Below are 13239 nucleotides of genomic sequence, written 5' to 3' on the forward strand. Positions count from 1 at the left end.
GTGATCCCTCCCTGGGAATGGGGCACAGGGCAGGTCTGAGCAGAGGGACAGGCTGGGCAGGTCCCTGTGACCCTGCAGGAGCCTCAGGGGGGCCCAGAGGCAGCAGAGAACAGGAGCAGCTGATGGACCTTTACCTGAAAGGATGGGAATGATGGGAGGCACCTGAGGAACAATAAAAGTGAATTTTTGTCCACTGTCACTCCCACAGCAGGGCCCTGGTGTCCCTTTGTCACAGCAGCGCTGGCTCAGAGCCATTCCATCACCAAAGAAGCAATTCCTGCACCTGGGAAGGCTTGGGGTGCCCACACATGAAAAAAGACAGGACTGTGCCCATTCCTGGAACAACAGAATGCAGGAAAACTGCTGGGAGGGCCCAGAGGTGCTGCTGAGGTGAGAGCGGCCACTCCATCAGTCACATCCTCCCAGCAGCTCTGCCACTCTTCCTGGGCCCCAGCGAAAAATAACCAGGAATGATTCCCAAGCTAAGGATTAGTTCTGCTCCCAATTGCCCTGGAAAGATGCTGGAAAATGATGAGGAAATTGAGGACTACGGGGTAATTAACACCTGTCAGCGTGGGGTTAAAAAAGCAGACCCTGTCAAACAATCTCCAATCAATTCTCTGAAGTTCTTCCCGCTGGGGCGGGCAGGATGGAGGGGAGGTGCAATGAGTTCCACCTTTCCCACAGCCCTGGATCCTGTGCTGCTGGATAATCTGAGGGGGAATTTCATCCCTGCACATCCCTGGGGGAGCTGGTGGCAAAGGAGGAGCTCAGAGAGGGGTTCAGACTCTAAGGGCCACCTCAAGGGGTGTTTGGGCACCCAGGGCAAGGCCACACACAACCTACAACACTGAGCTCAGCAATCCAGGGACAAAACTGAAATTGTCACTGCTAGAAGTTTCAGGAGATGCAAAGAATTTGGGATGAAAAGAGCAACAAAAGAGGGAAATTCTGAGTCAGGGTGGGCTGGGTCCTTCGAAGAGGAGGTGTCCTAATGCCACCAGTTCTCTCAGACCTGCAGGGACCAGAGCAGGGTGGACGTGGATGTCTGAGTGGAAAAGCATTCCAGCCCTAAACAGAGTTGAGGAAATGCTTTTCAACGAGGTTTTTACAAAGCTCAGCATTTTAATTCAAAGTGAGATGCTGAGGTGACAGGGTCACTGCATATAGGCACTTTTAGGGGGTGAAAAGTGTAGGGTATTAAACATCTCTTTAATCCAGGCTCAGAAGGGGCAGCTGCTGAAAGCTGGGGCCAGATCCACTGCCCTGGGAAACAAAAAACTGTCAAGGAGACACAGAATGGGAGATGTGTGCCTCCAATAAATGCTGGGAGGCTGCCAGCACTGCCCTATTGCCACAGGGATCCTCTGAACAGGAATCCACCTTCCTCCCAGCTGTTTTGCACAGCTCAGCCACTCCTGCTGTCACTCGAGGCTCCCTTCCAGCCCCGGGCTGTTTTCTGCCCACAGAGGAGGGATCTGTGCCCACGAGGTGTTTCTGCCCCAGCAGTCACACACTCAAAGGCATTTAATAATGAATGGGGCTTGGAAGAGCTTTCAGGAGCATTTCCAGTGCCTGCAGAGGAGAGGGGACGTTGGAAGGAGAGACCTTGGGAAGTGACTCACGGCAGGCACAGAGTGAGTCAGGAGCGCTCTGGGGATAGGATGCAGCTCCCCATCCTCTCTCCTTGTCCAAATGCCAGGTAGCAGCTCTTCTGTTCTGCCTCCAGCTTCGGGAAGCACTTCTTTATTTCTCTGAATCTGAAGCACTTTCTTATTTATTTGAATTTGAACTTCAGGGCTGCCGACAAAGCTCAGCTGCTGCCAGAAGAGCCTCAGCTCTGCAGTGGCCACAGGCTGCTGGGGGACTGAGGGGGGACAAACCTCACAGGTGACCTGCTCCGTGTGTCCCTGTCACCCACATGTGGCCAGGAAGGTTCCTGTGCTCACCTTGCTGCCTCTCCTTGCTTGGCACCAGGCTGCATCAGGTCAGAAAGCAGCCCAGGGCTGGCTCAGGGCCTTGCAGGTGGTTTAGGGTCACAGGGCTGCCCCAGAGCTCCTTAGGAGCTGGCCCTGCTCAGGGGCTGTGCAGGGTTAATGGCAGCGCCTGTGGGGATCCAAACAAAGCTCAGGAGCTCAGCACTCATTCCATGAAGAGTTTTAACCTAATATCCAATCTAAACCTGAGCCATTCCCTCCCCTCTTGTCCCCTGGGAGCAGAGCCTGACCCCCGTGTCTGTCCCCTCCTGTCAGGAGCTGTGCAGAGCCACACGGTCCCCCCTGAGCCCCCTGCATGCAAGCAGAGAGTCCAGAGTGACTGCTCTGAGTGATAGCAGAGCCTCAGTGCTCATTAGAGACAAATTGCACTGCCTGCTGTGAGCAAAATAAAGAGGCATTTACCCAGGCTTTCCTGGAGGCTGTGTTTGCACAGAAACATCCCCTCCACGGGGCTGAAGAGCTGCTTCCAGTCTCTGGGGTGGGTAAATGAGGAATGCCTGGCAGTGGGGTGGCCATGGGGTTGTTGTGCCCTCTTGGAGGGAGGTTGGCCTTGTCACCAGCTCTGTACAAATCACAAATGGGACAGGACTGCTGGGAATGTGCCTTGAGCTGTTGGATTTTCCAGCATCAGCCTCATTCCATGGCTATGACAATGGGAAGATGCCAGCAGCTCACATCCCAGGCAGCAGACACAGAACTCAATGTCACAACTCACTTTATGAGTTTTGTGACCAATCCCACAAAGCAAAAGCACATTGACAGTAGCTCTGTCCAACCACTGTAAGCACAGGTACCTTTGGTTAAACAATGCTTGCTTATTTCAAATACAATCCCTGCTTGTGAGCCTTCAAACACAATGCACAGAGCTCCATTACTGAGCTTAGAACTTCCCAATATCTCACTGGATAAACTTTTCTGTAGCTTAGGGAGTTATTCTAGACAAGCATTAATACACAGATCATTGTTCTATTTGTCCTTGCTTTTCTACTTTTTACATAATTTTTCTGCTGACCAATCTCATGGCTGCTGCTGAGCTCCAATCCCAGTTCTGCTGTCTCTGAGGCTGCCTTTTGCAGCTTTCCCCAAACCCCTCTGATGTTGTGGATTCCCACAGGCCTGGGGACATGCAGAGCTGGCTGTAAATATTGTAAATATAAATATTATATTATATTATATTACATTACATTATATTGTATTACATTACATTATATTATATTACATTACATTATATTATATCATATAATATTATAAATCATATACTAAAAATTATATAATTATATAATTTATATATATATTATATAATATATATAATATAATATATAATATAATATATAATATATATTATATTATATATTATATATTATATATATATAATTATATAATATATATTATATAATTATAAATTATAAATTATATACTGAAGAAAGAGTAAAGGATACATCAGAAAGCTAGAAAAGAATGAATAATAAAAACCTGTGACTGACCAGAGTCCCGACACAGCTGGGCTGGGATTGGTCATTAATTTAAAACAATTCACATGCTGGGTAAACAATTCTCCAAATCACATTCCAGAGCAGCAAAACAGGGAGAAGCTGAGGCTTCCCAGCTTCCCAGGAGAAGAAATCCTGGCAAAGGGATTTTTCACAAAATATCTCAGTGGCACAGCCACCTTTGTGGCCAGGCCTGGTGGCAGGAAAGCAGCAGATGCTGCTGTGGGTGACGAGGGAGAGCCTCCAGCAGCAGCAGCTGCAGTGTCTCCATCTCCCCCAGCCAGGCCAGGCTGTGTCTGACCTGCTGCCCCCCTTCCTGGCCCTGCCCTGAGCACTGGGGCTGCTAACTCATGGTTTTCACCCAGCCCTGTTCTGTTGGAAGGTATTTTTTCAAAGGCAGCCTGGTAGCAGCTAATTGAGGAGATCAAAGAGTTCAAGAAAGGGATTTAGTCAAATGTTGGATTATCTGATTAGTTGCCTTCCACTGCACGTATTTTTCCCAAGGTAAATTCAAGTTAGCACCTGTTGAAGAGCTTATTAGTCACTGTCTGGGCTCTGCTGCATTGGAATTCAAAGGTTTTCAGTGCTGGAATCCAAAGGCTCTCCATGTAAAACAGGACAATTTCTCATTGTCTCCACTGGCAGCCACCTCCTTGCTTTGTAATTAAATAAACTCTACATGGCCAAAGCATGCAGCCACCACATCCAGATGTGTCCCCACACCCAGATGTGTCCCCAGGCCTGAACAGCCTGCCCTGCTCTCCAGAACACCCTGGCTGCATCTTCCCATCAGAGCCAGGTGTGGGGACTCAGAGCAGGCACTGCCCTCACGGAGGGGCTGTTGGGAACACAGGAGCCCCAAAGCAGCTGATGGAGGGTTTGGAACAGAGGAGCCCCAAAGCAGCTGATGGAGGGTTTGGAACACAGGAGCCCTAAAGCAGCTGATGGAGGGTTTGGAACAGAGGAGCCCCAAAGCAGCTGATGGAGGGTTTGGAACAGAGGAGCCCCAAAGCAGCTGATGGAGGTTTAGCCAGGGGATACCCAGGCAGTGGGGGTGATGTGGAATGGTCATTCCACCCCTGGAAGCTCAGGCTGGTGCTGACACTGATGCCTCAGGTTTTGGTTTTTGTATTTTTCAGATTCTGTGCTGCTTTAGTCTGTGGGTCTGGGATTCACACCAGGGGATGCTGAGCTCTGTGCACAGAGCAGGGAGACAAAACAATTCCTGCTCCAGCTGGGCACCAAGGACAAATGATCCAAATCTCAGCCCAGGAGCACAAACACTGTGGGCTGGAGAGAGAAAAACAAGGATGGGACTGGATGGGCTAAAGCTGGAATGGGACAATGAACTGCAAGATGCAAATGGAGCAGAACTGATCCAAGGGAGAGACCCCGTGCCCGGCCGTGCATTTTGTGACCATTTTGGTTCATCTTGGGTTCATTTTGGGGCCATTTTGGTTCATCTTGGGTGCAGCCCTGGCTGGGCTCTTGTGCTGCCCAAGGTGGATCCATGGAGGAGATGCTTTGAATAAATCCCTGCTTTATTCTGTGACTCTGCCTCTCTCTCAGCTGCACTGGGGATGGCAGGGACAGCCAGAGCAGAGGGGTCACAGCACACAGAGCAGCTGTTCCTTAGGGTGCTGAGCACGGCAGGATCCCCTTCCCATCTCACACAGGTTTTGTTCAGTTTCTCCTGTGCTCCCTGGTGCTCTGGCAGGGCCCTGCAGCTGCTCCCAAAGTGCCAGCAGTGCCTGGACTGAGGGGTCAGAGCAGCACCATAACTCACCGTGACTCAGCAGCAAGGCAGCCAGCTCTGCTCTGAGATGTTCCCAGGGCAGGGAGGTGACTCCAGCCCCTGGGGACAACGGGCTGAGGCCATCCACACACATTAGAGGGATGATAAAAAGGGAACGAGTGCAAAAAGAGCCATAAAAATGATTTGAGGGTGGAAGAGAACACTTTGAAGTGAAGGATTTAAAACCTCAACCTGTTTAGCTAATTGAGGAGACACTTGAAAGACAATGTGCTCACAACACAGAGCAGCTTAATGTGGAAAAACACCAAGTTCTGAAAGGCTCCTCAATAAACTGGGAAAAGCAACAGGAGCAGGGCCTGGGAGCTGAAGCCAGGCATATTCAGAGAGGGAAAAAATGTGCAGATCTTTCCCAGGAAGGATGATACAGGAACAAGCACCCACAGAACTAATAAATTCTCCCACTCTTAATTATTTAAAGTCATCTCTTTAGTATAAGTTGTGTCCTTGGTCCAGCATGGTTTACCCACCACTCTGCCGCCTGGAGCAGCTCCAGAGCACTGCCAGAGCCTCCTCAGCTCCCCAAGAGGCCTTGCAGAGAGAGATGTTCATCCTTCAGCCCCAGCTGACCCCACATGCTCCACGAGTCCCCTCACAGGTTGTCCTGGCCACTCTTTACAAGGGGGGATTGATTTCCTGTGGAATCTAAAATATTGGGCAACCAAGTGCAGGGATGACCTGGGCAAGCACCAAAATCCTCTCTGGGGTTTACACATGGTCTGCAGGCAGCTGTCACCTCCCCGAGAGCAGAGCAGGCCTGCCAGCCACCCTGTCCTTTCCCAGTACAAATGGAGCTTTGGAAGATCTCCCTGAGGGCTGCCCTTATCCTCATTGCCTTGCTGATCCACCTCCCTGAAACCCAGGCTCTTCTGCTGCAGGTTCAACCAACAGAACAATCCTCCAGCAGGGCTGGGAGCGTTGGCTTGCTGCCTTGTTTGGAGATGGATGTGGGCAATGGAATGCCTCAGGCAGTTCTCTTTTCCAGGGAGGAGCCAGATGCATCTTGATTTCCCAGTGCAACCCTTTTGGTTGCCACGATGTCTTGGAGATCATACATTATTCAAATAATGATGAGTATTTCTTATGCATGCACAGTGTACAGCACAACAGAGAGCTGCAAGGGTTCAGGGTGGATTTGAGGATGGGGCCACGGGGAATGTTTGGAGGAACCCTTGTGGCTGCCATGCTGTGATCAGCTCATCACAAGGCCATGGATGAGCCAGCAAAGGTGATGGCCAGGCTGGGGGGAAGCTCTCCCTCACAGCAATCTCAGCCTGTTCTTTAGACACAGCCTAACATTAAACCAGACATTAAATGAGCTCTGTGTGCTCCTGGAGGGCGAAGAGATGGCTCCTGACAAAGCACTTCTCCACTCTCCTGCTTTGTCAGTGTTAATAGAGGTGTTTTATTGTCATCTGCATCAGCTGCTCCATCCTGCTGCCTCCTGGCTCTGCTCCCAGCTGCAGAGGTCAGCTGCACCCGAGGAGATCCCAGCTGGCACACAAATGTCTCATTCATTTGCAGAGGTGCTGCCTGTTGCTGCCCCCAGCCCGAGCACTGGGGCTGACCCTTGGCTCTGTCACGTGCCCAGGTCCCTGTCCCTCTGTCCCTCCTGTCCCTCTGTCCCTCTGTCCCTCTGTCCCTCCTGCCCAGCCTGCCTTAGCAGCAGATGCTGGCCCTGCCCCAGCCCAGATGTTCCACACCAAACAAGCTGGGGATAAATGAGTCCCAAGAGGGGACAGATGAGGAAAGTGGCCTGGATGATGCAAGCAGGGACAGGAGCACAGAGCTGAGGGCAGGCAGAGCTGGCACCTGGGCTCACTGACCACCAGGCTGAGCTGGCTCCTCTGTGATCTCTGAGTGGAGCCACAATTGGTTCTTCTAATTAGCCCTGATGCCTTAAAGTTGAGTTTTGCTATTTCCCAGGCTCTGCAGTGCACTGGTCAATAACTCTGAACTGCACAGAAAGTGTCAGCAAGGTCTCCTCCCAGCTCAGGCACACAGAACAATCCTTTTCCAGCCCCAGAACCAAGGACACCGCTGCAGCCTCAGCCCCAAAAAGTGCAAACAGCAGGGAATGGAGGAGAGCAACCTGGGAGGGTGGGACTGCATCCCCTGGAGCTGGGATTGGGCACTGAACCCCAGCGTGGAAATGGAGCAGAACTCATCAAAGGGTGAAAACTCCTGACTCTGAGTCCATCCTGGGCCCACCTTGGGTGCAGCCCTGCCTGGGCTCCTGCACTGCCCAAGGTGCATCCTTTGAGGCCTTTTGATAAATCCCCACTTTATTCCTTTAACCCTGTCCAGCCTCTGTTCTTGGGAGCCTCTTTAGGCATCAGCCCCAAAATCACCTTCCCTGACCTGTCAGGCAGCCATCCCCACCCACTCCCTCTGCATTTCCCAAAGAGAAGTTTTATTTCCTTTACAGCTTTATGTATTTTATTTATAATTAGCACATGATGCCTTATGAAAGGAAATGCCTCCCCTGGACTAAGCCCATTGTGCAGTTACCTCTGTCAGCCCAACCTGGAATTGCATCTTTTGTTTGTTTGAGAGACCCCAGTCCTGCAAAGCCTCAAAGTCTGGCAGCAGTTGCCTTTGCTGGCCTTTAATCCAGCATTAGTGGCCTTCCACTCATGTCCTCCTCATCCCATTTGGCCTTTTCACCTGGGGGCTTTGGGGATTCCCAGGGCACACCTGCATGGAGCCCAGGAGGTGCCAACAGCCCTGTCTGGCTGCAGAGGGAGGGATTCATTCACCTGCTTTAGGAGCAGAGGTGAACATCTCCCAACATGCAAAATTCACCTCAGAACCACCAGACTCTGCTGTCTGTCTGTCCAAAGCAGGGATTGGAGCTGAGCACATGCCATGGGGACCCATTGGGAAGGAATCCCAGGACTGTAATTTGGCCTGGTACAGGCTCTCTCCCACTGCTCTCAGCTTCCCTCAGCAATTTCCCACATCCTCCTGCTCTGCTTTGTGAAGAACTCCTTTTTTCCCCTTTGCAGTTGTTCTCCATTCAATTTTATTTGCAGTTGCTAACACCATCCACCCTCCAGGCTTTCAGTCAGAACTGCCTCTCTGCTTGTGGCTCTTTTACCTCCCAATACCTTTCTGTAGAGAATGTTTCACTTTTGTTCCTTTTCCTTTCCCCCTCTACAATTTTCTATTCCTAATTGTCATTAACTCGGAGAACTTGCTCCTTTTGAAGAGCAGATAATTAATTTCCAGGGCTGACATCTTTCTCCACTGTAATCAGATCCAAACCTCATTCCCTCATGCCCTGTGTGCTGCCTTTTTGTGCTGGGAAGTGAGGGCTGATCTCATGAGGCTCTCAGCTTGTGGCTCCCAGCACGACTCCTGGCACTGGTGCTGTGCCAGCTCTTCTCTCTTCTCTTCTCTTCTCTTCTCTTCTCTTCTCTTCTCTTCTCTTCTCTTCTCTTCTCTTCTCTTCTCTTCTCTTCTCTTCTCTTCTCTTCTCTTCTCTTCTCTTCTCTTCTCTTCTCTTCTCTTCTCTTCTCTTCTCTTCTCTTCTCTTCTCTCCTCTCCTCTCCTCTCCTCTCCTCTCCTCTCCTCTCCTCTCCTCTCCTCTCCTCTCCTTCTGGGAGGATCTCTCAGGGAAGAGCACAATGTGAGATTAGGGGGCAGGAGGGGGGGCTGGAGCTTCACAATTTTGGTAACAAATGGAAGGAAAATGCCAACAAGATGCTCATTTATTGGTGAAGAGTTGATGGATCCCGAGCTCTCGGTGTGATCCAAGCAGGGAGCAGACTAAGGGTGGATTTGATCATCTCAGAGGTCATTTCCAACCTTAATAACTCTCGGATTCTATGAGATAAACCTTTGAATGGACCCAAAGCAGCCACAGGTGACTTACCCCACTGTCACAGAGTGGGTAAAGGAAGGCACAGAGGGAATGGCCCCAGTTCCTCCCCAGAAATGAGCCTGGAACCATCACATCAGGGGGGCCCAGCTCCTCCAAAAGCTGAGCTGGGCACAGCTCAGCTCCTCCTCCTTGGCCCCTCACTCTGCCCAGGGCAGGCCTGGTTCCCCTGGGCCGTGGGGAGCAGGGAGGGTGGCACAGCTGGGACAGGCTCAGCCTTAGCACAGACTGAGGGAACGGCCTCAGGCTGGGCCAGGGCAGCTCAGGGTGGGCACAGCAGGAATTTCCCCATGGAAAGGGGGCTCAGGGATTGGAAATGCCCAGGGAGGGTTGCAGTGCCCATCCCTGGAGTGCCCAGGGAATTCCTGGAGGTGGCACCGAGTGCTCTGGGCTGGGGACAGGGTGGGGATCAAGGACAGCTTGGCCTGGATGGTCTTTGAGATCTTTTCCAGCCTCAGGCATTCTGTAATTCTGTGGTTCTGTGGGATTATCCTCAAAATGCCCTGAATGTGCCAGGGCCTCCAGGGTTGCTGACCTGCACAACACTTCCCTCATGGACACGAACCACTTTTCCCTGTGTGCCTTCCATCAAGCCTCCCACAGTGCTACAAATATTCTGGTTTTTCCAAGGCAGCATTTTCCACAGGGAGGCTGGGGCACTGAGCCAGCCCTTCCCAGGGACCAGAGGGCTCAGGCACTGGGGCTGTCCCACCTGACACCTCCCTCACCCCAGCTCCCAGTGGATTCTCAGGAACACTGAACCAAAATACCAAATTCAGGCCCAGGGTTTCTCCTCATGGCTCCTGGCACTGCTCAAGATGAAGGTTTTAGGAGTTTCCAAGAAATGAACCCCAAAGTTTGCATACATAAGTGGGTTTCAAGGCCTTTGGACAAAGTATTTCCAGCCTCAAATCACCCTGTCCACTGACAGGAACACCAGCACTCCAATTAGAGGGGCTGCTTATAACTCCATGAATGTCTTGTACAGCCTAAAAGCTTTTTAAATGAGGCTCACAGCCATGAACAAGGTAAATACATTTATAGATTTGTTTGGGCAATTACAGTCATTTAAAAAACAATGCATAATAACAGACATGAATCTAATAAGCCTTTGCTAATTAAATGTATTAATGCCACGTTATAAAACGAATGCATCTTGCTGATAGGTTACAGCCACTCCTGTGCTGCAAACACTGCAGCAGTGACACGGGCAGAATTTGCATCCCTGGGCACTGCCTGTGCCCAGGAATAGCTGCAATTAATTTGCCCCAGTGGAGCCAATCTCCTGCCCAGCCACCAGGCTCTCCTTTGTGTGCCTGCTCCTCGTTTTCCTCTGCTCTGGGAGCAACAGTGGCAGTAAAATGGAGCTGGTTAACCCCAGAGCATGGGACACCACTACAAAGCATTTGTGAAGACTCCACTTTGAACTGTGCTCCTCTGCCAATTATAATCTGCAGCAAGTACAACATTCCCAGGCTGTGGAAAAGGCATTTCTCTGTCCTGGGAGAGTTCAGTCAATTTTACCTGACATTAAGTGTTCAATAGCACAATTTTCCTTCTCTGGCTTTCATCTCTTTGGAAAATGTCACCAAACTGGAGTTACCCAATTGACCACAGACCTTTGGAGGAGTCAGGCCCAAAGCAGCCCCACGGATGCAGAGAAAGGCTGAGAGCCAGGCTGGGGTCCCCTGGGCACCCCAAAACACCAACCTGACTGTTTAAAGCCTTGTTTGCCCAGCTGGGCTGTGCTGAAGGAAGGGCTGGGCTTCAGCAGGTGTGGGGAGCTCAGTGGGGAAGGAGTGGGGCCAGGGTAGGCAGAGAGAACCCTCAGAGATGGGTCTGGACAATGCCTGGTGGGATTTGTTCCAGTGATGGCAAAGTCACTCCCCAGGGGCCCCACTTTTACGTGAAAGTGAGCAACCACATGTTCCCTGTTGTTAAACTGCCCAAAAATCACAGAATCCCAGGATGGGATGGGTTGGAAGGGAACTTAAAGCCCAGCCAGTGCCACCCCTGCCATGGCAGGGACACCTCCACTGTCCCAGGGTCACCTCCCACTGTCCCAGGTGCTCCCAGCCCTGTCCAGCCTGGCCTTGGGCACTGCCAGGGATCCAGGGGCAGCCCCAGCTGCTCTGGGCACCTGTGCCAGGGCCTGCCCACCCTGCCAGGGAACAATTCCTCATTCCCAATATCCCATCCATCCCTGCCAGGGCACAATTCCCAATTCCCAATATCCCATCCAGCCCTGCCAGGGCACAATTCCCAATTCCCAATATCCCATCCAGCCCTGCCAGGGCACAATTCCTCATTCCCAATATCCCATCCATCCCTGCCAGGGCACAATTCCTCATTCCCAATCTCCCATCCAGCCCTGCCCTGGGTCACTCTGGAGCCATTCCCTGGCTCCTGTCCCCAGCCCTTGGCAATTCTCTCTCTCCATCTTTCCTGCAGCTCCTTCAGGCCCTGCAGGGCCACCCTGAGCTCACCCCAAAGCTCCTCCTGCCCAGGTGAGCAATGCCAGCTGTGCCAGCCTCTCCTGCCAGCAGAGCTGCTCCATCCCTGGCATCATCCTGGAGCCTCCCTGGGCTCTGCAGCAGCTCCAGCTCCTGCCTGTGCTGGGATCCTCCAGCCCAGCCCAGGAGAGCAGAGGAAGGTGCACATGGCAGTGCCAAGTGGGCAGCTGTCTCCAAGAGCTCATGGATAGAAAACCTTGACCTTTGACTAATGAATCACTCCTAATAAAGAGCCTGTCCAGCTGGATTTAATTGCCTGGTTTGGGCAGATATGGCTGGAAAAATCTCATGCCTGTCAAGATTTTTTTCCACCCCCTAAAGCATCAAATTATTCACCGTCCTCTTGTAGCATTTTGCAGCCAACTCTTTCCTGTGATGATTTTCAAAGGATGAAGAATGAGCACCCTGGTGACATTTCTAGTATCTATAAATATCTCCCCACTACCCTGCCTGCCCAACTGGTGAATTATGCAGGGAGATATATATAATAAAACAATCGGATCCATTTTGTTGTCAACAGACCATTCTTCTTCAGCTGACAAGGGAACAGCTCAGGCTGTGGCTCTGGAAAGAGCAGGCAGTGCCTGGGGAGTCACTGAGCTTCTCCTTTCCTGGATGTCCAGGGGCATCTTGGAGGGCAACACTGAGCAGAGAGAGGCCCTGATGTGCTGGGAAAAGGAGGAAAGGTTTTAAAAGAGAAGAAGAATGAAGTTTAGGACGGTAAAATCTCCAGAATGGCAGGAAATCCCACATCCAGAGCACTGAGAAGCACATGGAATGACAAACAGCACCACTGAGGTTGGAAAAGATCTCAAAGACCATCGAGGCCACCCTGTGCCTGATCCCCACCTTGTTCCCAGCCCAGAGCACTCAGTGCCACCTCCAGGAATTCCCTGGACACTCCAGGGATGGGCACTCCAACCCTCCCTGGGCATTTCCAATCCCTGAGCCCCCTTTCCATGGGGGAATTCCTGCTGTGCCCACCCTGAGCTGCCCTGGCCCAGCCTGGGGCTGTCCCCCCCTGTCAGGAGCTGTGCAGAGCCACAAGGTCCCCTCTGGTAAAAGCAGCCTTGAAGAGGCCCCAGTGAAGGACTAACCCAGCATGATGGATTATCTGGAGCACAATGAACTCCCTTCCACTCCTTCTCTTTTGTGTTTAATTCAGCAGTGCTCTGTTCATGCATCTCAACCTCCTGCATGGTGAAAAACACAGAGAATTTAATGTGCCCAACTTTGCAGAGCGGTGGGAAGTGACCAGTTTACATTTCATACCTAATTGGCAGGTTTTAATTTAAATTGGTAGGGATTTAATTTAATAGCAAAGCTTTCCCCCGCTAACAGACCTCTTCTAGCAGGCACTCATTATAGGGGATACTCCACAGACCCTGGTGCCTCATTTATGGGTTGGAGGCAATTTAAAGGACCCAGCTTAAGACAGCTCTCCCCCTTCCATTAGATATTTGCAGATGGCTTTTGCTAAGCCATTACCAGCTCCTTCATCATTAATTTTTTGGGGCTGTGCCTTGGGGACAGTGCCTAGCAA

This window comes from Agelaius tricolor, unplaced genomic scaffold (genome assembly GCF_023055355.1).
Source record: "Agelaius tricolor isolate 1412-34295 unplaced genomic scaffold, bAgeTri1.0.p SCAF_35, whole genome shotgun sequence".
NCBI classification, from domain to species: domain Eukaryota; kingdom Metazoa; phylum Chordata; class Aves; order Passeriformes; family Icteridae; genus Agelaius; species Agelaius tricolor.